At 40.8% G+C, this 25804-nt stretch overlaps 1 pseudogene; it reads right to left on the bottom strand.

The window, feature by feature from the left end:
• Positions 1–13860: 13860 nt before the first annotated feature.
• On the bottom strand, positions 13861–14177 carry LOC128125298 (60S ribosomal protein L36a-like; annotated as a pseudogene).
• Positions 14178–25804: the final 11627 nt, after the last annotated feature.

Here is a 25804-nt window from a genome sequence, read left to right on the forward strand (position 1 = left end):
AGGGCAAAGCCTCCCCTGAGGACTGAGATCAATCTGGTAGACTCAGTCCAGGCAGGTCCAGTCCCCTCCTCCCAGGCCGAGCCAAGCGACCCTGCATAGGCCCCAGGTTTCAAACAGCCAACTAATGCAATGAGCACAGGACCCGGTCCCACTGCCTGGATGCCTCCCAAACAGATCAAGCCAATCAACTGTCTCACCCATTCAGAGGGCCTGATCCAGTTGGGGACCCCTCAGCCATTGGTTCATAGTTCATGTGTTTCCATTTGTTTGGCTATTTGTCCCTGTGCTTTATCCAACCGTGGTCTCAACAATTCTCGCTCATATAAACCCTCCTCTTTCTCGCTAATTGGACTCCCAGAGCTCCACCCAGGGCCTAGCCATGGATCTCTGCATCCAGATCCCTCAGTCTTTTGGATGGGGTTTCTAGCACGACAATTAGGGTGTTTGGCCATCCCATCACCAGAGTAGGTCAGTTCGGGCTGTCTCTCGACCATTGCCAGCAGTCTATTGTGGGGGTATCTTTGTGGATTTCTGTGGGCCTCTCTAGCACTTTGCTTCTTCCTATTCTCATGTGGTCTTCATTTACCATGGTCTCCTATTCCTTGTTCTCCCTCTCTGTTGCTGATCCAGCTGGGACCTCCTGCTCCCCCAAGCTCTCTTTCCCTCAACCCTCGCCCTTCATTACCCCCACTCATGTCCAGGCTGTTCATGTAGATCTCTTCCATTTCTCCGTCATTGGGCGATCCCCGTGTCTTTCCTGTTTTCCAGGTAGCCTCCCTGGTGATGTGAGTAGCAGTCCAGTCATCCTTGTTCCACATCTAGTATCCTCCTATGAGTGAGTACATGATCACTTCCTAAATATAACACCAGTAGCACAGACACTGAGAGAAACAATCAATCAGTAGGACCTCTTGAAACTGAGAAGCTTTTGTAGAGCAAAGGATACGGTCAACAAGGCAAAGCGACAGCCTACAGAATGGGAAAAGGTCTTCATCAACCCCACATCTGACAGAGGACTGATATCCAGAATATATAAGGAACTCAAGAAATTAGACATCAAAATGCCCAACAGTCCAATTAAGAAATGGGCTATAGAACTAAACAGAGAATTCTCAACAGAGGAAACTCAAATGGCTGAAAGACATTTAAGGAACTGCTCAACATTCCTAATTATCAGGGAAATGCAAATCAAAACAACTCTGAGATACCACCTTACACCTGTCAGAATGGCTAAGATCAAAAACACTGAAGACACCTTATGCTGGAGAGGATGTGGAGCTAGGGGAACTCTCCTCCACTGCTGGTGGGAATGCAAGCTTGTACAACAACTTTGGAAATCAATATGGCGCTTTCTTAGAAAATTGGGAATCAATCTCCCCCAAGATCCAGCTATACCACTCTTGAGCATATACCCAAGGAATGCTCAATCATACCACAAGAGCTCTTGTTCAGCTATGTTCATATCAGCATTGTTTGTAATAGCCAGAACATGGAAACAACCTAGATGCCCTTCAACTGAAGAATGGATAAACAAAATGTGGTACATATACACAATGGAATACTACTCAGCAGAGAAAAACAATGACATCATGAGGTTTGCAGACAAATGGATGGATCTAGAAAAAATCATCCTGAGTGAGGTAACCCAGACTCAGAAAGACAAAATAGAACATTTAATTATGAGTCCACACAATTACAGACACCCGATATTTGAGGAAGGCACCCAAAATACACACTGCAGGAAAGACAGAATCTTTAACAAATAGTGCTGTCACAACTTGTTATTCAGATATGAATGAATGGAGTTAGACCTGTATCTGTTACACTAAAAAAAGTGAGCTCCAAATGGATGAAAGAGCATCATGTGGAGCCTGACACAATGAGACTGTTAGAAAGATAGACTGTACTCTATAAGGTGCAGGTACAGAAAGGATGTTCTCAGCGCTTCATTTGCTCAGGAATTAAGGGCCAACCATTGACAAGTGGGACCTCATGAAGCTAAGAAGCTTTTGTATAGCCAATGAAACAATCACGTGGAAAGGAAGATCAGAAAGCTGGAAAGAATATTTGCCAGATACACATCTAGTAGAGAATTTATATATAGAATATGCAAAGAACTCAAAAGGAAAGAATTTAGAAAGAAAATTATCCAACAAAAAACTGGAATACAGATCTGAATGGAGGGATAAAAAGAAGAAATAAAAATGGTTACAAAATATCTTTAAAAGTGTTTAATATAATTAGATATTAGTGGGAAAGCAAATCAAAACAACTTTGGAAGTATATGAATATTGTCTGTTCATGACATCTAAGAATTATAAAACATTCCTCATAGTAATGGTACTTTTTGCTGTAATAATTAGCAATTTTTAACAGTGTTAATATGAAGAGAATATAATGCGTTTTCATAAAACAAATGGATATTCCTTTTTGAGAGAAATAAAAACAAATCAAAATAAAAATTGTATTGACATTTCATCTTACATGAATAATAATGACCAAAATAAAATAACATTAAAAATGATAGCAAATGCTGTCATGGATGCACAAAAAAAAGTGACCATAATTCACTGTAGGTAAAATTGAAACTGATCCAACTCCTGTGGAAATCAGTATGAGGAATTCTCAAAGAGCTAAAAGTAGACTCATTATATCATTCAGCTATTTCACTCACTGGTGTATACTCAAAGAACTCAACAGCCTACTACTTGCTTAGCTGTGTTCATTGGTGCTTTATTCGCAATAGGTAGAAAATGAAAACCTAAACAGCCCTTAACTGATGGATGGATAGTGAAAATGTGGCACATAAGCACAATGGAATTCTCTTCTGATGCTGTGATTATTTGAATGAGAAAGTCCACCATACTCTCCTATGTTTGAACAAGTGGTTACCAGTTGGTAGAATTATTTGAGAAGAACTAGAGGGATAGCCTTGATAGAGGAGGTGAGTCTCTGGGGGTGGGCTTTGATGTTTTTAAAGCCCACTCCCTTCTCAGTTATCTCCTTTTGCTTACCCTGTGGTTGTAAGCTCCCAGCTCTGGATCCAGTGCCATGCCTTTCTGCCTGCTGCCATGGCCCCTCCCCTCATGGTCATGAACTCTAACCCCCTGCAACTGTGAACCCCAAATTAAATGCTTTCTTTTACATGTTGTCTTGGTTATGCTGTTTAGTCACTGCAATAGAAAAGTAACAAGACAGATGTAAAGAAAAAAAATGATATCATAACATTTGTAGACAAATGAATAGAATTGAGAAATACACCAGATGAGGTGACAAAGACTTAGAAAAACAAGTGCTGCGTGCTCTCTCTCATTTGTTGATCTTAGCTCCTAATCTTGAGATTTGAGTGTATAACCTGGAGTAAACACTGAAATCACAAAGTAAAAAGACCCCATGGAGAAGAAGGAGGAAGTGGAGGAGGAGCTCTAGAAAGGGGGGCGGGTATAGAAAACAGGTGTTGTGAAGGTAGAAATAGTAAAAATTGGGGGACTTTAACTGGGGAGGGGGAGGGTTGTAATACAGAAGGAGAGGGAAGACAGGGGAACAAGTGACAGTAAGAAATGTGAAAAAACCACAATGATGCGTATTATTTTATGAGCTAACTTATGAACCAAATGGACTTACAGCCTACCAAGTGACCATTACAGAAATTCACTTGTCAACATGCAGAGAGTAAGTGGCCACTGAGAGTCCAAATGATACATCTACAGTGCAGACTGTACACCTGAGGCTCTAGGGAGCATCAGAACAGGAGGAGAAAGAGTGCAAGAGCCTCAGGACCTTTCCTGTATAAACAGCAGACAGGATGTCTGCAGGAATATCTGGATCCTGTTAAGCTTTCCTATATAAACAGCAGACAGGATGTCTGCAGGAGGATAATACTCTGTATCCATTTGAGTTATCATGGCATATTCCTGAACCCGTAAGGTTAAGTCTAGGCCCTCACATTCCCCCCTTCACAAGTACCAATGACAGAACTCAAACATGAGTCCTAACTGTCCAGAGTTCAAGGGTATTGGGATAATCCTCCTGAGCAGTCCAGATAATTCTGTTCAGCAGGTTGTGGTTTTGTGCTCCAAGTCTAGACCAATAGTTTCAAAAAATCACTTTGCCCCTTCTACCCATTTCAAGTTGCCAATTCCTGGCTTGTGGTTTTCCCTATACACCTGGGCTAGTGGCCTTTCGCCACATTTGCCATGCAGCGGCCCAGGTTGAATCTGAAAAAAAGGTCCCTTATGTGCCTGAATTAAAAAAAAAAAAAAAGACACAGGACCAGGATGCTGGATTTGAGATTTTTGTCTTTTGTGTGACATAGAAGCAGTACTCCTGAAATCTTCATGATATAGTTCCTAAACAAGAACTACGAACTACATTAAGATAACTCTAGTTGACATGACTACATAAATGTAGGAAATTTCATAGATCCCACTTCTAGATGAAGGTCTACAGGCAATCAGAGGTTGCTGAGATGGAAAATCTCTCCTTTCCACAACTATCTCCTGATAGATGATCCAATCCCAAGTAGTAAGCCTTAAACACACACACACACACACACACACACACACACACACACACACACACACACGGTGTTGGTATTTAATGTTCCATGTATATACGTATATATTTACACAAGCAGCACTAAGTAGATTCAGTAGGTTGTAAATATATATATGTACATACATATATACATATATATACATATATATGATATATAAATCATATATATGTGACAATGGACAATGAATATAGAAATAGAGGTCATGAATTTGCTAGGGAGTGGGGGAGACACATGAAGAGTTGGGGTGGAGGAAATGATGTAAATGCATAATTGCATATGAAATTCTTAAAAATATTAAAAATAAAATAAAATAATATTTGAAAAGAGGAGAGGCTCCCTTTCTACCATGTAGGCTAGGATTGTCTTCAGGGACCCATCATGCTGTCTGTCTGTGGCACTGGGCCTGTATTCTTCTCTAAGTCCTCACCATACTGTTGCCTCTCTGTCTGCCCATGGCAGACAATAAACTCTTCCAAAAAGTTCCTTAGACCCCAATTATCTGTCTCAATGTCCTTTCAAACCACCCCTGTCCCATCCAAATTTAATAGTTAGTAGGGAGACAGGCTACTCCTGTGGACAGAGGTATATCTGAAGGGGCAAAAGAGATGTGGTGTGGAGTGGGCTGACTTGGGTGGGTGACTTGATTGCCACCAAGGGCCATGGTGATGTCTTGGCCTGGGCTGCTGCTGGGGCCCATGTCTGGGTTCATGGCTCTGATGCAGCTACCTTTTGTGTTGGCATCCAGGGCTCCTGATACCACTCAGGCTGACAGGATAGGACTGAACAGAGTTGCTCCTGCATCTCACTGGTTGCAACCCCAGGGAGAATTGGTCCTGCCCCTCATTGGCTGAAGCACCCAGGAGAGAGGATCCTACACTTTTCTTGGGCTGTACAATAGAACCGACCCTGGTCGCAAGGGCATAGGCGGATTGGCCCTGAGGGCATGAGAATGGGAAAGCAGGTCACATCTGCCACGCGGTGAGGGAAAGATGCCTCCTCTCTCCCCTCACCGCCTGTAGTGGGTGGGGAACCACACACTTGCCCCTCACCAGCTGCAGCACTCTGGAGAACAGGCCCTGTGCCGCTCCTGGGCACCACAGTAGAGTTTGATCCTATAGACAGGGGTATGAATGAGCCAGCCCTGAGGAAGTGAGAGGGGCATAGCTGGTACTGCCTTGCTCATCTGTGGTGTAGTGGTGGGGGCGAGGGAAAGGTGGCCTCCTCCCCTTACGTTTTGTCCCCAGCTGGCAAAGGGAGCTAACTTGCCTCTTTACCAGCTGCAACACTTGGGAAAGCTTGCCCTGAACCTCGTCTGGGCAACACAGCAGAAATGACCCTGTTGACAGGCGTGGGATGGGCAGGCCTGAGATTGGGAGCATGAGAGATCTGGCCCCGCCCCTCATCTGCCATATGGCAGCATGGGTGGGGAGAGACATCTCACACCCCTCCACACACACACCTGAGGCTAGTGGGAAAGCTTATCCTGAGGTTAACAGAGCAAGAGAATGGCCCCTGCGCCTCACCTGGGCAACGCAGTAGAGCCGACCCTATTGGCCGTGGTATGGGTGAGCTAGCCTGGAAGTTGTGAGCATGGGAGAGCGGTCCCCACGACTCGTCTGTTAGGTAGAGGCGTGGTCAGGGGAGAGATGTCCCCTTACCCCTTGTCCCTCATCACCTGCGACCCTTCCCCTTACCAGCTACAGCATCAGGAAAGCAGGCTGTGGTCCTCACCTGGGCAGCACTGTAGATCTGACCTTGTTGGTGGAGGTGCAGGTGAACTGGCCCTTGAGGATGTGAGCATGGGAGAGCTGTCCCATGTTATGCGGAGGCATGGACAGGGGAAGGATGCCCTCCTCCCCTTTCCCCTGCGACCTGTGGTGGCAAGGGAGTTGATCCTCCCCCTTACCAGCTGCAGCACTCGGGAAAGTGAGCCCTGTACCTCCCCTGGGCAGCAGAGCAGAGCTTACCCTATTGATAGAGGTGCCTGTGAACCTGCTCCGAGAATGTGAGAGTGGAAGATCTGGCCCTTTTCTATGCCCCACTGCCCCTCACTGCCTGTGGCAGGTGGGAGAGATGGCCCTGCTCCTCACCAGCTGCAGCACTCTAGGGAGAGTGGCCCCTGCACCTCTGCTGGGCAACATAGTAGAGCTGACCCTGATGATGCAGTTGTGGGAGAGCAGACCCTGAAGCAGGAGAACTGGCTCTGTCTCTTGCTCTTTGCTGCAAGGGGTAAACTAATCAGAGCAATTCTGGAGAGCTCACCCCGAGAACAGGGGAGAGCGGGCAGGCTGACCAACCCTGCAACTACACAGGCCCAGAACTAGGGTTACAAATTGGCCCGCCCCCGACATCCAATCCATCTATGGTCTGCTGGAGCACATGAAGAGACTAATCCTGTAGACCCAAAGCTGCAGGACCTTCACTACACAGGGCAGCAACAGTATATCCAAGAAGACTCTTAGTGAGGGCCCAGCATCAATTAGTGTAATAATAACCAGAGGCCTCGAACCAGACCAATAGACTCTTTGCAATGAACACTTGCAAGTAAAGATATATGGATAAAAGAGTTTACTGTGTGACTCACTGAGTCACACTATAGTTTCCATGACGAGATTGATTTTCTCCTGTTTTTTTTTTTTTTTCTTCTTTTTCTCTCTTAAATTTTATTTTATTTTTGAGGTGGAAGTTGCAAGGACAGAGAGTGGATACAAAGGGACAGGAAAATGATTTGGATCAAGACCCATGATGTGAGAGACACAAAGAATAAGTAAAAAGAAAGTTAAGAAAAATGTATAATCCTTACTATAAAATACTTGCAAATAAATAAAACCACCACATGCTAAAATTAACCAGACCCAAAGTCTACGCAACTTAATGATTTATTTATAGTTAGAACTCCCATTTGAAGTGGAAACTATGAAACTTCACATTAAATCTTACTCTTTCAGTACTAAATATATTGGATGCACTTATCTACCACCCAAAATAGACTATCCATTATAGAATTAGAATTAGAAAAACAATTAGCTTTATGTTCTCACTTATAACTCATGTCACTGGATACCTTGAAACTATAATTGGTGTCAGAGTTGGGATTTTATGTTTGATATATAATACCTTATAGATCAGAGGTATGTGAAAGCTGCCTGAAGATTAATCATCATGTATTTCTCTACAACCATCCATGAAGATGGAGAAGAAAAGAGACTTTTAATACTTGTTAAGAGTTTAGTATTATGGGACCTGGGGATGGGGCATTGAGCAGAAGCTTTCTCCTTCAAATTGAAAATTTTCCCTCTTGAAGAGAGGAAGGAGGGAAGCTCGTAAAGACTCAGACAGTAGACAACACAGACAAGACCAAGAAGTAAACCAAACTAACAAGTTCAGGAAGTGCTTGATACTTACAAGAGTCACAAGTCCCCTCCTCAAGGTTAGAAAAACAGTGAAAAATTGTTGAGAAGGAGATCCAGTCCTGCTAGGTAAGTTTCCTGATCAGGGCGCTCTAGGGATGTAGCTTTTGAGAGTGGCCACCTTTGCTCATGATATGTCTCCCCTTAAATCACTCATGCCCTTTTAAGTGACCCCAGTAAATTTACAGGTTGACTAAGCTAGACTTGAGGGTCGTCCTTCTTTGTCATCATTGTCTTATCTGGGATAATGGACATTTATTCACATCTTCCCAGGAAGTCACACAACGGTGGCACTGGCACTGTACTCCAGTTAAATCTCTACTACTTATTAGTTTAGTTACTGCTTTAGTTACTGTTCTGTTGCTGTGAAGAGACAGCATGACCAACACAACTTAGAAAAGAAAGAATTTAGTTGGGAGTTTGTTTACAGTTTCAGAGGGGGAGTCCATGACCATCATGGTGGGGAGCAGGCAGGCAGGTCTGAGGCTAAAGCAGCAGTGAAGAGCTTACATTTGATCCATTGAGCAGGAAGCAGAGGGTGAGATTGGGTCTGGAGTGGGCTTTTGAAACTTCAAAGGCCACTCCCAGTGACACCTCTCTTCCAACAAGGCCATACCTCCTGATCCTTCCCACTACAGTTCCAATAGCTAAGGACCAAGCTTTCAAATATAGAAGTCTATGGGGGTTTGGGTGGGGTGGAACACTCTCATTTAAAAATCACAGCAGCTGCCTATAGGTAGCAATTTTCTTTTCTAAGCTACAGTGTCCATTAGTAAAACAATGTGTTTGTGATTGTTTCGAATTCTGTAAAGGTTGCATGTAGTGGTGCTCAAGTGACTGATACTTAGCAAGAAAGTGAAAAGAATACCTTATATTAAACTAAGAAAGAGAAAAGGAAGAAAAAAATCTATGTTTTGAAATGATCAAATACTTTGTAATAATGGGTCAACCAATATAATTGGTCAGTTCTTATATATCCACTTTGTTGTAGATAGCACAGACCCTGGAATGATTAAACTTGGCTCCAGACTGAATTAGCTTGAAAATGGTGAATTGTCCAAGAAGGAAATTTTATCCTGTCCTATGTACCTGCTACAGTCTGGGCCAGAAAGACAGGGCTAGGAATAGTGCAGGGAAGCCGCAAATGCAACCAGTCAAATGGAAATGGTCCTTCCCTATGTACAGCACTGTGTATTAGGGTTGTTGGCTCAGTGGCCAAAGGGTCCTCCTTTCCAAATCTTTTCATTGGTCTTGGCAGGAAAACAATGTGCCTTCTTGCATTTACCATCCTGACTACTTTCTAGATCTGAAAACTGGCTCTAAGGAGAACTTCTTCACAAATGCACTCCAGTCAGTTTGGAAATTTGATTCACACTGAGGCCTCTTCTCATTGACGAGGCCCCAACCCAACCACTCACTGTCCATGTTTTAGTGTGATATGAGGACAATGGTGATTATGAATAAAAAAATAAATAAATGAGAATATCAGCATCCAGAATCTAGAAAACCCTCAGTAAATATTATAACATACAGCTGCCACTGCCTGGGGCGATGTCACATTCTTAAGCAATACATTGTCCTTTAATATGATAATGCATAACACAGCTTATAATATGAGAACCTCACATCATTTCCTATTCCTAGGAAGACAAATGTGATGCCAATTTTCATATTTAGTAAAATGCTATGGGTTATATGACCTTTGTTCTTACTTCTGCAGATTGTCAAATCTAATAGTTCTAGTTTTTATAGCAGCGTAATGATTACCCAGCAGCTGTCCTTTTTTTTCTGACGATGTGGAATACAAATGAAGACAATGTATGAGCAGGAAGAACGTGAAAAATAACAGAAGAAAATGGAAATATTAAATATAAGAGAAAGAAAGAGTAGCAAAATGCTTGAATGTTTCTACATAGCCAGAATTACTGAGGTACTGCTGTTGCCAATGATGTTGAATTCAGAGCTGTAAGTAGATATGGTACTAGAGAAGAAAAGGAAGATGCTGGCTATGCCCAGCGATGCCAGCAAGATAGATGATGAATGTGGTGGTTTGAAAGAAAACGCCCCCTTAAAGGGAGTGGCACTATTAGGAGGTGTGGTTTTGTAGGAGTAGGTATGGCCTTGTCGGAGGAAGTGTGTCACTGTGGAGGCAGGCTTTGAGGTCTTATATATGCTCAAGTCACTCCCGGTGTCACAGATCACTTCCTGTTGCCTGTGGGGTCAAGAAGTAGCTCCTTCTCCACTCTCAGCTCCTCCAGCACCATGTCTGCCTGCATGCCACCATGTCCCGCCATGATAATGGACTAAGCCTCTGACACTGTAAGCCACTCAGTTAAATGTTTCCCTTTCTAAGAATTGCTGTGGCCATGGTGTTTCTTGACAGTGATAGAAACTCTAAGTAAGAAAAATGAGGGACCCAACAGTGTGAATGAACAGAAGAATTTGTAGGACCTGGGCATGGTTAGAGCTCTGAGACACACCAGTGTCCACCTGGAGGAAGACAGAGGGGATTGCAGAGAGGAGGTGTTTGTTGTCTAGCATGCAAGTGGCCCCAGCACAGCATAAACCACTTTAACAACTGGAATGAGAGAGGGAATGTGGCTTCCCTCTCTCCAGCCTTCGTCACTCACATAGCAGCTTATTTTCTTATTATATCGGGCATAACATTTGTTTCTTATTTGCGTGACAAAAATTCCATATGAATTTCATAGATTTTGGCATAAACATGTAGCTTTTATGCAATTAGCAGTGATTCCAGCTTAATTAAGTTGTGTGATTGAATAAAAAAAACCCAACACACACATACACAGAGACAGAAAAAGAATTGCACATGTTTGAGGCCCCAAAGAGAAGTCTACACAAACTCAGGCATAGCCCCAGGCTGAGTCATTAACCAAACTATCCTTCTGGAAAAAGAGTGTTTGGGGAAGTGCACTGGAAATATAATTATAGGCTCTTTTCTCTTTCTGGAAACAATGAGTGTGGTAGCACTTTTGTGGAGATCGTGACCATTGAAACATTTGTGTTGGCAGTATATAAACCAGCTAATTGATTTCAAATGTTTCAACTCTTGTTTTTTTAAATACCATCATGCCACGGATATGGTATGTTTAACATCTACATATGTTGCTTTCAGATGTCTGAATTTTGAGCTCTATTTTGGTCTTTCCAAATCTAATAAAATCTAAGAAACTATCAAAGAAGTGTGCACGAAGCTTATCTACACGTTCATAGAAAAGCTCTAGTTTATGCTTATTTTCAAATGAAAGTAAAGAAAAAAGATCATGAAGGAGGGAGGGCAAGGCAAGAAAAGATGAGGCACAGTACATGGAAGGAAAAAGCGCAAGGGCGTGGGGAGAAGAGAGGGAGGGAGAAAAGAAAGGAAGGGAGACTGGAGGAAAATAACTGCCTTTTCTGCACTGGGAGAGTACACTGAAGTCACAGAATAATTTGCAATGACAAAGGAAGCAAATGTTTGCCACATGTGCTGGTTAGTTAGAAGGAGGAACCTCCTCTGAAGAATGGGCCAGATCAGATTGAATTAGTGTTGGAGGGTCCAGCTCACTGTAGGTGTGCTGGGATGGATAAGAAAGGTAGCCAACTGTATTAGGCAGGAGGAAGAGAACTAATTTCATACACATATACATATATACATTTTGATGATGATATAGTAAATATATGAATTTACTATAAAGGGAATTGACTACAGTGGTTTACAGGCTATGGTCCAAGTAGTCCAGCAATGACTGTCTCCTGAAGGGAAAGCCAAGGCTCTGGCTGTCCCATTCTGCTGCTAAAGTCCCAGAGACATCCGAGAGAACTACTGGCAGTACAATGGCATCCTGAAGAAGTAGATTCTAGCACCAGTGAAGCAAAGTAATGCCTCTGGAACAGGGTAGATGAACTTGCTAGTGAGAGTGAGGACAAGAAGGCAAAAAGCAAAGGCTTCCTTTTTCCATGTCCTTTTATGTAGACCTCACCAGCAGGTGTGGCTAAGATCAGCGTGGGGCTGCCTGCAGAATGATCCAGGCTAGAAAATCCTTCAGAGCCGTACCCAGCTGCTTGAGTTTTAGTTAATTCTGGATGTAGTCAAGTTGCCCATTATTTCTTCTTTCTCCATTGTTATTTGATGGATTCAGTGGAACACAGCACTTCCCAGACCATTATGACCATCTATACTTTGTATCTCTTTATTGGTTCTTTTCTGTCTTCACTTAAAGATTCAAGATTTTTCCAAGTTCAAAAATACGTAACATCAGAAATAGTGTCTAGTCTAGTCTGTATGCACAGCATTGGACACAAGAGAAAGCTATTTTAAGTAAAAGGTTGGAGAAGTGCCTCTGAAGGTATTTGCTGTTCTTGAAGAAGACCGGGGTTTCATTTCCAGTACCCACATGGAAGCCTAGACCAATCTTTAAGTCCAGTTCCAGTGACTCTAATGCCCTTTTCTGGCCTCCACATGAACTATATGCACAGGTTGCACATACCTACATGCAGACAAAACACTCATACATAAAATAAAAATTAAAACAATACGATTTAGGTAATAGGTAAATTATCAGTTGACTATCTAGGTGGGCAAGGATTAAAAACAGGCTAAGAGCTGTATGCTGAGCTGTCCCAGTTCCACGATTCTTCCCAGTCAGTAAACATGTTTGCCCAAGTACTACGGGATCCTCAAGAAGTTCTGGTGAAAGTCTGTGGAGCTGCCTGGAGTGCTGAGACAGTGGCTAAAGTTCCCTAGATTATCACATACATTTGAGAGCAGCACTAACCTCTCTAGAATAAAATGCCAACCAAAAAGTGAACAACTGGGGCATTATTTAAAATTTCCAAAATACACTACTAAATATATTTAATTGTAGATATCTATTAGAATCATTACAAAACATCCTAATGTTGTTTATTCTATTCGTGTGTTAGAGGAAGATGGATGGAAGTGCCGGAAAGAAAAAGTAAAGAAACCCCACCACGTTTGTTTGTTAGCAATCATGTGCTGACCGAGGGCAGCATTGAGCTGTGCTGTATTAGATGTGATTCCCTCATGGTGCAAAATGCTTAGAATCCTTTTAGAGGGCTTATGAAAACACAAATACAAGTAAGCAGGTGGCTCCTTAGGTTTTGCACTTTAGCACCTTGGCAGCAACATTTCCATGATCTGTTTTTCAGCTAATCTACTTTTAAACACTGACATTAGGACAGTACATATTTTTAGAAAATTTCTAGCCATATAAGAAGGCAATATGCTACTTATATTGGTTTCTGATGGACAAGTTTGTAATTTATTTCAAAATGATTGATTACTTCTGTTGGAAGACTTTGACTCTGGGTTCATCCATCTTTTGATCTTTACCACCATCTAGTGGTAACACTGTAAAATTTCCCCTCGATTCACATAGTGTAAAGAATCATACTCAATAAAATGCAATGGAACTAGAAAAACTGCTCTGTATCTTTTTAGGGTTTGCGATCTAGCCCATGACACAGTAAAAATCATTTTTGAAAAGTATAAGACCTCTATATAAATAATGTGGTAGAAAAACATGAACAGGGAGAGAAATTACGCATTAAAATTGAAATGAATATTTATTATTATTATTGCGTGTCTATATGTGTATATGATGTGTGTATGCGTGTGGGACAGAGGTTGTGTAGGTCAGAGAATAACATGTTAAAGTCAGTTCTCTTCTTCCACTTCTTGATTCAGGACATGTGCTCAGGTTGCCAAGCTTGTACAGCAAGGGCTTTTACCTACTGAACTATAATGGACTCTAAATTACATGTCCAAATATATGCACTACTGAAATAGAAAACAGTGATTTCTACACATTTATAATCTTTTAAGAGGTGAGTACAAGCTCATGATTTTATTGTCTTTATAACAAGATCAGCTTAGAACTGGGTCACCTTGCCCTTTCTCTTCTTATCACCTTTCAGTTCAAAGTGCTTGTATCTCTTAATAGCCAGCATCCTCTTCAATCTGCAGTTGGGCTCAACACACTCAAGTCTCAGGACAATCTTCTTTGTAGTTTTATCCTTTTTGCTGAAAATAGGCTTAGTCTGCCCACCATAACTGCTCTGTTTCCTGTCATAGCGCCGCTTTCCCTGGGCAAAGAATCCTTACCCTTTTTGTACTGTGTCACTTTGTGGGGGTGGTGCTTGCCACATTTCTTGAAGAAAGTCTGGCAGGTCTTAGGAACATTCACCATGTTGGCTGGAGTGATAGGCACAGAAAGAAAGAGGCAAGGCCAGCAACAGAAGTTCCACATTTATCATTTTTACTTGAAAAAAAAATCAATAAACTCCTGTCTAGTTTCCCTATTTAGGTTTACATTGTGTGGTGTTAAGATTTTTAGAAACCACCTTTAATCCCAGCACTCGGAAGGCAGAGGCAGGTGGATCTCTGTGAGTTCGAGGCCAGCCTGGTCTACAGAGTGAGGTTCCACGAAAGGCGCAAAGCTATACAGAGAAACCCTGTCTCAAAAAACAAAAACAACAACAAAAAAAGATTTTTAGAAACCACATGAGCTATTCTTGTCATCACTTATGAAAATCATCACACCAGTCACCAATGGGAAGACAGCAAGAACAGCTGTACCAATAATTGAACTGGACATGAGCATAAGCAGGGCATTCAGGGGCTCCACAGGTACACTGTCAATAAAAACTCTTATTAACTCTGCCTAGAAGTCATCAATTTCAAGGGTACTTTGGCAGAAATTGTTCTAACCCTTGGATATGTACTTCCTGCTCTGAATACTCTTTCCTTCATACTGGGAGACCTGTGTCAACTGCCTCTTGGATTTGCTGCAGACTGTCCTGTAGTTGGAAGGTTTCCTGTGTCCTGCCTGGCCCATGGTTGGGACAAATCTCTCACCTACAGTCTTGTAGTCTTGTATAAAATAATCACCCAGAGGCTTCTATTAATTATAACTGCTTGGCCATTAACTCAGGCTTATTACTGACTAGCTTTTACACTTAATTTAACCCATAATTCTCATCTATGTTTAGCCACGTGGCTTGGTACCTATTCTCAGTTCTGCCTTGTCACCTTGCTTCCTCTGTGTCTGGATGGCAACTCCTGACTCAGCCTTCCTCTTCTCAGAATTCTACTCATCTGCTTGCCCTGGCTATACTTCCTATCTGGCTACTGGCCAATTAGCATTTTATTTACCAACCAATCAGAGAAACACATATTCACAGCATAAAGAACGACATCCCACAGCACTGTCCAATACCAGGTCACAACTAAAGGCAGCCTCCTAAATGCTCAAGAGTTTTAGCATCAAATCCAGTGTATATGTCTGATACTAAGGGAAGAAATTTAGAAAAAGCCATGAAAATGGAAATGCAAGGGAAGAAATTAGCCAGGTAGAGCCTCATAAAATCAATAATTACTGCCTTTGCTTATTTCTAGGAATCGTTGCATTCAAACATCTGCTATAAACACTATATGTTTTCTTTGCATTGAAAAATAATTATTCTTCTCAGCTTTGTGAAGATAGAAAAAAATATGTTTGATTTATTTGGCCCATTCTTTAGAAATAGATTATAAAACAAACCACAATATCCTAAGGAATACAGAAAATAGTTATAGTAACTTCTTTGAGCAGGTAAATATGGACATGATAAACTGACAGAGTAATAAATGTCATCTAAAATTTTCCCTCATCTCATATGAAGTTCTTTTGACTTATTTGTTGTTGTTGTTGTTTTTTTAGTTTGTTTTCCTATGGCATTGTTTAATGCATTTCACATATTCATGATATTGAAAAGTTTTGAACTTACATTTTCCCCTAAAAATCTACAGATCTATTGCTCAGTTAATTAACTATAGTAAATATATGCTAAGGTTCTGACAGTAAAAGATGAAGACAAGCCGGGCAGTGATGGTGCACACCTTTAATCCCAGCACTCAGGAGGCAGAGGTAGTTGAGTCTCTGTAAGTTAAAGGCCAGCCTGGTCTACAGATCAAGTTCCAGGACAGCCAGGGCTACACAGAGAAACTCTGTCTTAAAAAAAAAAAAAAAAACACGAAAAAATTTTTTTAAAAAGATGAAGATAAATCTTATTCTCCTTAATATCACCTGCCCTACAGATATCTTATAATTATATCATAATTTTGAGTTTTTCTGATAATTGCATTTGCATATATAAATGTGGACTGTGTCTTTAAATGATTTTAGGTCCTCATGAAAGTAAAGTATTTTGTAGTAGCCCTGCAGGACTCTTTTACCCCCATGGACTGGAGAAATTCAGCAGTCAAACCTTCAGTCCACATGCCAAGAGTGCCTGGTGCAACTGTCAACACATTGCTGAGAACAGACTTGGCTGCACATCACATCTGCTGGACAGTCTTAGTGTTTAAATATTTAATATCCAGTTAAAATGGTCCCTTTAACTTTAGTACCTGGAAGGGGGAACATAGAAGAACAAGGACAGTAGAATAGTCACAAAGATGTTGATATTACATCTGTTAATGCCCAGTATGAGAAAACTTTTTTCTTTTGGTCAAGTGGGTGAAATCTCTGGCATAGATAGAGACCTAACATTCCTGTTAAGAAGGTCAAAGACATGGTTAAGCCACTACCTCTCAGAAAGGCAGAATCATCCCTAGGAAGGTAGGTGTACCTTAAGTTATGCTAAAACAGTGGGAAGAATAATTAATCTTTAATGAGATAATATATTTTTCCTTCCAAGAATTCCAACCCTCTCAGCACAGTCCTTATAATTCGTCATGAGATTCTGCTGGGTTGGTCTGTCTTTTGGAGTAATGCCCCAGAGAGGTGCTTCTTTCTTTCTTTCTTTCTTTCTTTCTTTCTTTCTTTCTTTCTTTCTTTCTTTCTTTCTTTCTTTCTTTCTTTCTTTCTTTCTTCTCCTCCTCCTCCTCCTTCCTCTCTCTCCCTCTCTTCCTCCCTGTGTGTGTACATGTATGCACACATGTGTACATGTTTATTTAACTATGATTTATTATTTATTTATTTTCCTGGCCAGAGACTACAAATGCTCCTTCTGGTACTTTGGGCTCACTTACTCTTCCTCTAACACTCACACACTGCGCTATAGCTACTTGTCCATCATGTTTCTGACCTCTGTGCCAGCTTACTGAAATGGCATGTATTTCTTCTTGTCTTCTTCTCTCTCTTCTTTTGAGCAGCTGCCTAGATTTACAACTTGCCAGACCTATGGTTGTGGTGGTATTGTGTTCCCCAAAATATTGTGTACCTTAATAAACTTATCTGGGGTCAGAGAACAGACAACCACTAGATACAGAGGCTAGAAAATGGTGGCACTCACGCCTTTAATCCTAACATTCCAGAGACAGAAATCCCTCTGGATCTCTGTGAGTTCAAGGCCGCATTGGAAACAGCCAGGCATGGTGACTCACGCCTTTAATCCCAGAAAGCAGCCTTTAATCCCAGGGAGTGGTGGTAGAAAGCAGAAAGGTTTATAAGGTGTGAGGACCAGAAACTAGAAGCATTTGGCTGGTTAAGCATTTGGCTGGTTAAGCATTTGGCTGGTTAAGCTTTTAGGTTTCGAGCACAGTTCAGCTGAGAGCCATTCGGATATGAGGACACAGAAGCTTCCAGTCTGAGGAAACAAGATCAGCTGAGAAGTTGGCCAGGTAAGGTTAGCTGTGGCTTGTTCTCTCTCTCTGATCATCCAGTGTTGTTCACCCCAATAACTGGCTTCAGGTTTGATTTTATTAATAAGAACTTTTAAGATTCATGCTACATATGGTTTTTCTTTCAGACACTAACACATTATCTGTACGCTTCCATTTAAGTCCTTTCTTAAATTCTTTTATTAAGAGATCATTAAGTCCAAGAGAGAACTACTTTTCCATAATATTATATAATAACTCTTGCTGGATTCTCTCAAATTTTGGGTAACAGTATTCATTATTATTTAAGTTAAGAATGGAAGGGAAATTATAAGGATGAGAGCTAGCCTTTGGTTATTAAAAAATGGATGACAAAAAAGAGATAAAATGATCATGTTGGATGTTATTGCGGTGTGTGGTGTTGAAAGATTAAGGAAATCACGAAATGTTAGATGTCGGTAGTAAAAATAAAAGGGGGTAGGGAAAAGAGAAAGGAAGGAGATGAAGTTAGGCAAGTCAGAAAATAGATGACTTGTACATAAGAAGAAGATGTGGGTCTCCTTTTCCTCATTGACCACCATCAGGGCGAAAAGAGCAGAAGCTGCAAGCAGGGTTTGGAAGGCCGTGAGCATGATGGAAAGAACTTCAGAGAGACAGCTCATTTTATCATTCCAGGGGTAAGGTATATAAGGGTTCTTAGGGTTCTGGGAGTGTAGGGCTGATTGGCCATGACACAGCACCTGATTATCATGTGGATGGGAGGAAAGAGCAGGTCTTGTATGTTGAGTCATACAGCGTTTGCAGGGAGCTCTGTGCAGGGTCATCCTCCAAATAAGGTCTAGCTTAGAGACACTCTCCAAACAAGGTTAGTGGAGAAGAGGAAGACCCGCTAAGAAAGGAAGTCCTCCATTTTGCACCGAGCTCGGAGAGCTGTCTGGACATGGTAGACTGCAACCTTAATTGCAGGAGTTCTCCAACAGAAGAGTAAGGAGTGTAGAAAAAATGGGTACAGAAACATGAAGAACAGTCTTAAGACATAACCATCAAATATAAAAGCTAAAGCAAGGGCATTAAGGCATATCACACAGGAGTGATGATACTTGAAAATAAAAGGAGAAGTAAAAGGCTAAGTGAAATGATAAAGTACATATTATCACACCAGTCAGCACCCCTTTTAGTGGAATGAGTTTGAATTTTGTCCTGACCCATGATGATTCCTGTAATAGACTGAAGTCATCGGGGGGGGGGGGGGGGGGGGGGGGGGGGGGGGGGGGGGGGGGGGGGGGAGGTACAGGTTGCAACTCCAGTTCAGGTCTGTAAAAGCAGACTCCTGGGTGTGCAGCGATCCAGTAGAAGGGAAGCAGATCACCCTTGGCCCGAGTTTCTGGCACAGGTGGTTTTAGCATAACAGTGTGCTTTGCATTATCATGCCCCCTCTCCCTGCGGCAGGGACAGGACCCTCCATGGTGCCCTGGAAACTAACTGTTGGGCTCACAGACACAGTCCTGTGCTGGTCCTGTATCTCTCGGCCCATGTGTATCCAGTCATGTCTCTGTCTAACCAAATATTTGCTTACAAAATCATAGCAACCTAACATTTGGAAATTAATATTGACAAAATGTGCTATTTTATCTACAAACCCACCTCGAGGAGTCATCACTGTTTAATTCAGACACAGTGAGAATTAAAGTGATAGGGTCTTTTGCTTATTACACAGTAAGTTTTTAGTTTGAGATTTCCTCTTTACTAAATATCAGAGGGGACTAACCACATTCTAAAAGCTGGATGCTCATCAGATCTTGACTGATTTTTACAAACTTCTGAAAAATATTTTAGGCCATTGAAAACACATTAGCTTCTTATTACTATACCCCAATGGCTCCCTCTAGTAGATTGTCTCATTAGTATATTCTCTTCATTCTCCGCACTTCTTAGAGCTTACAATAATTTAAATTAAATTGTTAATTTGTATAACTTATTAATTAATGTATCCTCTCAATTAATACCCCAGAATTATTTCTTCAGACTGAACCAAAAGAATCTAATGTAATTGCTAGAAGATAGAAAAAAATCTCATTAATTATTGTGAAAAATACATTGAGCATGAACATTTCTTGTTCTGGAACTATTGTGGTTTTTTCCACCTGAGAAATTTTAGTTTCTATTAACTAATATACTGAAGAAATATTTATTTAAAAGTTTTTATTTTTTTTTATTTTTTTCTAGGGATAAGAAAATTTTAAGTATACCTTTAATAATGCAATAGAATCTTTCAAGAACATCTTGAAAGTTGTAACTATGATGCAAAAGAAAAAAATGGATTTCTATCATGTGGCTTAAAGGCTGTTATTTCCAACCTGTATTCAATCTAACTTTCCTCTTTCACTGCTATGTCAAATACCCCATCATAATGTTTACTATTTTTTATACAACCTAGCAATAGAAGACAGTAGATTGGAGGCACAGGGTGTTAAAAGGCAGCTAATAAATAATATCCTAACTATTTTAAATTTATTAAAAAGTAAAAAAAATTTTATATTGGGGATTGCATATTCCTAAAACTACTTAAAATATATTTTAAATCTCACAAATTTTTCTTCTAAAATATGATGTGTTATTTCACATGTGAGTATTAGGTACTCAGGTATGTAAAAAATCTCCACAACTTAAAATAAAGATGATAATTCATGAATAGCAGATAAAAGTGACCATCTCTACAAGTAAGGCATTTGTGAATATGTGCCTGAAGAACTAGTCTGGTAGATTTTCATCTGATGGACACAGAGACCAGGGAAGCAGGGTTAAGGTACATTATTAAGATAACTAAAGTCTAATACTTTTAGATTTTGCAAAACAAAACTAAGGAGAATATAAACAAAACTTCTTGTTCAAGAAGTACATGCAAATTGAACTCAGCAACAGCTCAGACAGGCAAGACAGCAGATATTTATTTGCATATTTATTAGTTAAGGGTCATGTTCTCAACTTCTTTTCTTTATTATTTATTTCATTCTTTGAGAATTTTATACATGTGTAAAATGAAATATGATTATATCCACCCCTATTCCCTTTCTCCAATTTCTCCTATAGCCCTTCAACACATCAACTTCATGTCTTCTATATTTTTTTAATAACCCATTAAGCCCAATTAGCGCTTCCCATATGTGCACGGGTGTGGGGACATGCACTGGAGCATGGGAAACCTACCAGTGTCCACATCCTCAAAAAGAATGGTTCTCCCTCCTCTAGCAGCTACCAACTGCCAATAGCTCCTCAGTAAGAGGTGGGGCCTGTAGAGCACCTCCATAAACTATTCCAGAGTATTGACTGTGCAGTTTTGATCTTGTGTAGGTCATATGAAAATAGCCACAGCTGCTCTGAATTCATAACTTCACTGGCATGTCATAGCCCATATTCCAGCTCTTACATTCTTTTCACCTCCTCTTTTGCTGTGTTTCTGAGTCTTGACAAGAAGGTATGGGTGGGAGCAGTGAGGTTGGTTAAAGATGTAAATTTAACCTTGAGCACTCAACTTATGACCAGTTTATGTGTCACTGCATTGACTGACTAGTGCAATAAGGACTCTTTTCTGACAAAGGTTGAGAGCAGCCCAAATCTATGACTATAAACATATGTATTTAGAAAACATTTTGAAAGCATAGCCATTTAGCTAAACAACACTAGCAGATTGTATGTTAGAGAATATGACCTCCCCAAGCTGTGATCTTTTGACCAGAATTACAGTACCAGACATGGAATTCTCTCCTGTGTATCATGCCTAAATCTAATCAGAGAGTATGTAGTTACTCCATAATAGTTTTGCCACCATTATACCAGTGGACTCATTTTTACTGGCAGGCTATTATGGTAGCATGCAGGGTCCAGAGATGGATAAGACCATCAATATCTGTTCTATCCATTAACCTGCATAGTATCTTACAGCATTATGAAAACTAGCAAGCAGGGTGGAACTACACAGGTCAGTTTGAGATTTATTTCTGTATGTCTTACAGAAGGTGACAGATCTTGAGTATACAGCTTCTTCATGACCTAAGCATGAATATACACATTTAAGTACCACATAGACACATATCAGTCAATAGGCAACACATACATATTAATACAACCGAGTCACCTAACAGCAGTCTTTTAAAAATGTATCCTGTTGAGGTTGGAATGTAAAGTATTTTCCCAAAGATCCCTCTGTTTGTACACTTGGCTTCCAGCAGATGGTGCTCTTTTGGGAGACTGGAACTTTGAGGAGGTGGAGCCTTGAAAGAGGAAGTGAGTCAGAGAGACCTTGAATTATCTAGAGTGCTATACTTCTAGTTTGGTCTCCACTGCATGTTCTATTATGCTTTGAGAAGATGATGGGTATCAGACACATGCTTGTGCCATTATGGAGCTGCCTGTTGCTAGGCATTCCACTCCATGATAGACTTTATTTCTTGACATCATAAACCAAAGCAAATTATTCATATTCTTTCTTTTTTAGGGGGGATATAAACATATGAGAATATGTTTCTGATTTTATTTCAGTTTCATCCTAAACGTAGTATGTGTTCAAAGTTCAATGTAAATTAATACATTGAAAGGTTCCCTTGAACAGACTAGTCCTCATTTTACTCATCTGTAAACTCAGGTTATAAGAGAGAGGTGAAAAACTGTTAAGTGAGATAATCTCACCAAGGTGTTCTGAATGAAAGCTGAAAAGAAGCTGTGTTCACAGGGATTGATTGACTGATTCAGAATTTCAGTACTGTAATGAGATTGGAATGTCAGAGGTCCAGAGACGAAACCTTTCCTTGGGCTAGCTTTAGATTGTGGCACCACTGCTGTGCCAGAACTAATACCTTGTGATTAATAAATAAAAGTCTTTGGCCTTTGGAATCTATTGGCTTAGCTGGCCCACTGGCTTCCACCAACCCAAATGCTAAAAATGCCAGCAGATAGCATTGTAGGCCTATAGACTTGGCTTCCCCATCTTGCTGTAACTACCTGTCTGATGTTTCCACAATTGTATTTTAAACTTGCCCTGATATGACTCCCTTTGTTCCATAAAACTGTCAAACTTCATGAAACTGCCTTCATGTTCAAACATGGACTTTGGGGTAACCTAAATCTGTGTCCCTGGGCCATTGCCACTCAGAATGTTTACAGAATAAGCTGTCTCTTATTCCCTCTAAGGTGAGTGAGATCTGTGGTTTCTGAGTTGACAGCATATGCAAGTCTTATAATATCCACTTATTTATATCATTTGCTGATGTTGCTTTTAATATTTTCAGTGTTGTTACTTTTGAAGAAATGAAGCCAAAGATCAGCCCTGGGGAGAAGCTATGAGGAAGAAAGAAATAAAGAAAAGAAGGAAAGTCATCAATGTCAGGGAAAATGAAGAGACAAAAGTGTTATAGAACTTTGGGTCACAGTCTGTGTCCCAAAAGTCAGGCTTAAAAAAAAAAAAAAACACTAAAAGAAGAGCCAAAATAATAGTTAAAAGCAGAAAAAAAGAATTAGTTAATGTGTCTACATTAGGAAGAGGGTCAAAAGGATCCAATGACTCCCTCCAGTCTGTCTTTGGGGTTCTGAAGTATAGTTTGAAGAGTAGGCCAGGGATATAGACATCTAATCACGCTGGCTAAGGACTTTATACACACTTCAATTTTACATTGACCAATCAGCATTCTGGGCTTCTCTGGAGGGACCAAATCTCCAAGTCTACCAACAAAGCCCGGGCTGCTATGCTAGAGAAAAGATCTCTTATGCGCTGAGCAGGTACAGTGCTGCCCCCTGGTGGTTCTGCTGTGCACAGAGAAGCTCACTTGTTTCTTGATAATTTCTCTGTTCATATAAATACATTTGGCACAACAAGATGTTTAACTGGAGCAAAAGATAAAACAATCTTGAATTTGCATTAACAAATAACAATAATGTAATCAAGACTATTTGTAAAAGAACTTTAAATTACTGCCTTCATACCACAACAGCTTGGAGACTACTGTTGTGATAAACTATGAAAGAAAAAAATTTCTCAGCAATCTGCTTTAGTTCTTATTTCTCCCAGGAAAATGTGATTTGTTTGCTTATATGTGCATAATAGCTATTAGTTTATTTGGAAGTAATAGCTGAGAAGTTGATGAAAGATCATTTAACAAGAGATGTGAGATTTGTATCTTCCCGACCACATACAAGACTAGTAAATTAATTCAGTTTGGTATTTTATTGCATTTGATAACTTCTTGCCTTACAATGCATGTAAAGATTTCCAAAGATCAAATTTGTACATGTGGTATTGGGAAGGATAACTTCCCTCTAAACAAGTGTCATTTTCTTTTTTTTTTAATTCCCTTGTTCTCCCCCCTCCCGCCCCCTCCCCTCCCCCCAGCCCACCCCCATTCCCACCTCCTCCAGGGCAAAGCCTCCCCCGAGGACTGAGATCAACCTGGTAGACTCAGTCCAGGCAGGTCCAGTCCCCTCCTCCCAGGCCGAGCCAAGCGATCCTGCATAGGCCCCAGGTTTCAAACAGCCAACTCATGCAATGAGCACAGGACCCGGTTCCACTGCCTGGATGCCTCCCAAACAGATCAAGCCAATCAACTGTCTCACTCATTCAGAGGGCCTGATCCAGTTGGGGGGCCCCCTCAGCCATTGGTTCATAGTTCATGTGTTTCCATTCGTTTGGCTCTAAACAAGTGTCATTTTCTTTTCTTCTTTTTCTGACCAAGCTACGGACGGGATCCAGTGTCACTTGGTGAACCATGATTCTTCTTAGGAAAACATTTTATTGTAAAGGTAAATCACAAAGTTGCATCTGAGATAAATTTGTTAACACACTGCTTTCCTCATCTGATGGTAAAGTAGAATGTGGTCATGTGACCACTAGATGGCGATATTGTCATTTGTAGAAGGCAGCCATACTCAAGGGCTGGGCGACTTATTTTTTTTTTTTTTTTTTTGCCCTATGAATAAGAAAATTATATATGTCCTCTGTGACCCACAGCATACATTTACTGTCACCTACCATCCCCCAACACACACACAGAGAGAGAGAGAGAGAGAGAGAGAGAGAGAGAGAGAGAGAGAGAGAGAGAGAGAGAGAGAGAGAATATGAGCTCATTTGAGTGGCACAGAGCAAAGCTAAAAGACAAACATCATCTTAGGAGTTAATAATGGATTGGCCACAACAGAGCTACAAAATAAATTCAGAGAGAAATATCCAGCTCAGAGTCTGACATTGTAATTACAGGAGTGGAGTGAGGTTTCTCTTGAAGCATCAATGCTTTCTACATGGGTAGGATGGAGCCATAATCCGATCAGCTGCAACTGCCACAGCAACAGACGGACACTAAAAATAGGCCCCCTCTGGTAATCTGTCTGGATTACTAAATTCAGTGATGGCTTGGCAACAAATCAGGGAAATGTTTGCGGAAAAGGATTTAAATATATCATGAAGTTCTATCTGCTTTACCGAGAAACGCACAAGGCCCCGATTCAGAGTGACTGCTTCAGGGCTGCTTCCAAACAACCAAGCTCATTTTGTCAAAACATCACCTTGCAGTCCTGCCTTTTGCAATTTAATCATCTTCAATCCATTAGTGGGGGCAGAAAAAAAAATAGAGATTTCAAAGGTGTTCTGCTGATATTGGCACCTACATTATATATTACAATCGTAGGATAACATTTAGCATTATTAATGCTGTTAGGGTTAGTAACTGGGAGATAATATGGATTTCAGTCGAAATAGTTGAAGGTAAGATTTGTTCTTAACTGTACCAAGATGCCTGTGACACAGACACTCGTGTATAAACAGAAAGTAGCTAATACTTGGCATGTATGCTAAGTAGTACTGACTGGAGAGAAAGACACTTAGGTTGACAATGACTGCAGATTCAGAATTTAAAATGAAGCAATGGTAAGTATTCTTGGCGGACATAGTCCTAAGCATTTAGGGTTAATTATTTTATGGGCTGTCATGACAGTTTTTTAGCATGTCAATACAGACCTCTCGTCAACATAGCCCCACATTCTTTTTCCAGTCCAGGAAAGTACTTTGGGTCTGTAACATTCAGACTATTCTGTCGTTTTTTTTGTTTGTTTGTTTGTTTTTGTTGTTGTTGTTTTGGTTTTCTGTATTTGGTACTGATAGTCTGTCCTTTCTCCACTAAACGCTGCAATTGCCCACCTTAAAAAAAGTGTCACCCTCTTCTACTCTAAGCTGTTCACAACTAAGTCATC

Source organism: Peromyscus californicus, unplaced genomic scaffold (assembly GCF_007827085.1).
Source record: "Peromyscus californicus insignis strain IS unplaced genomic scaffold, ASM782708v3 Scaffold_4__1_contigs__length_199733344, whole genome shotgun sequence".
In the NCBI taxonomy this organism is placed as follows: Eukaryota; Metazoa; Chordata; class Mammalia; order Rodentia; family Cricetidae; genus Peromyscus; species Peromyscus californicus.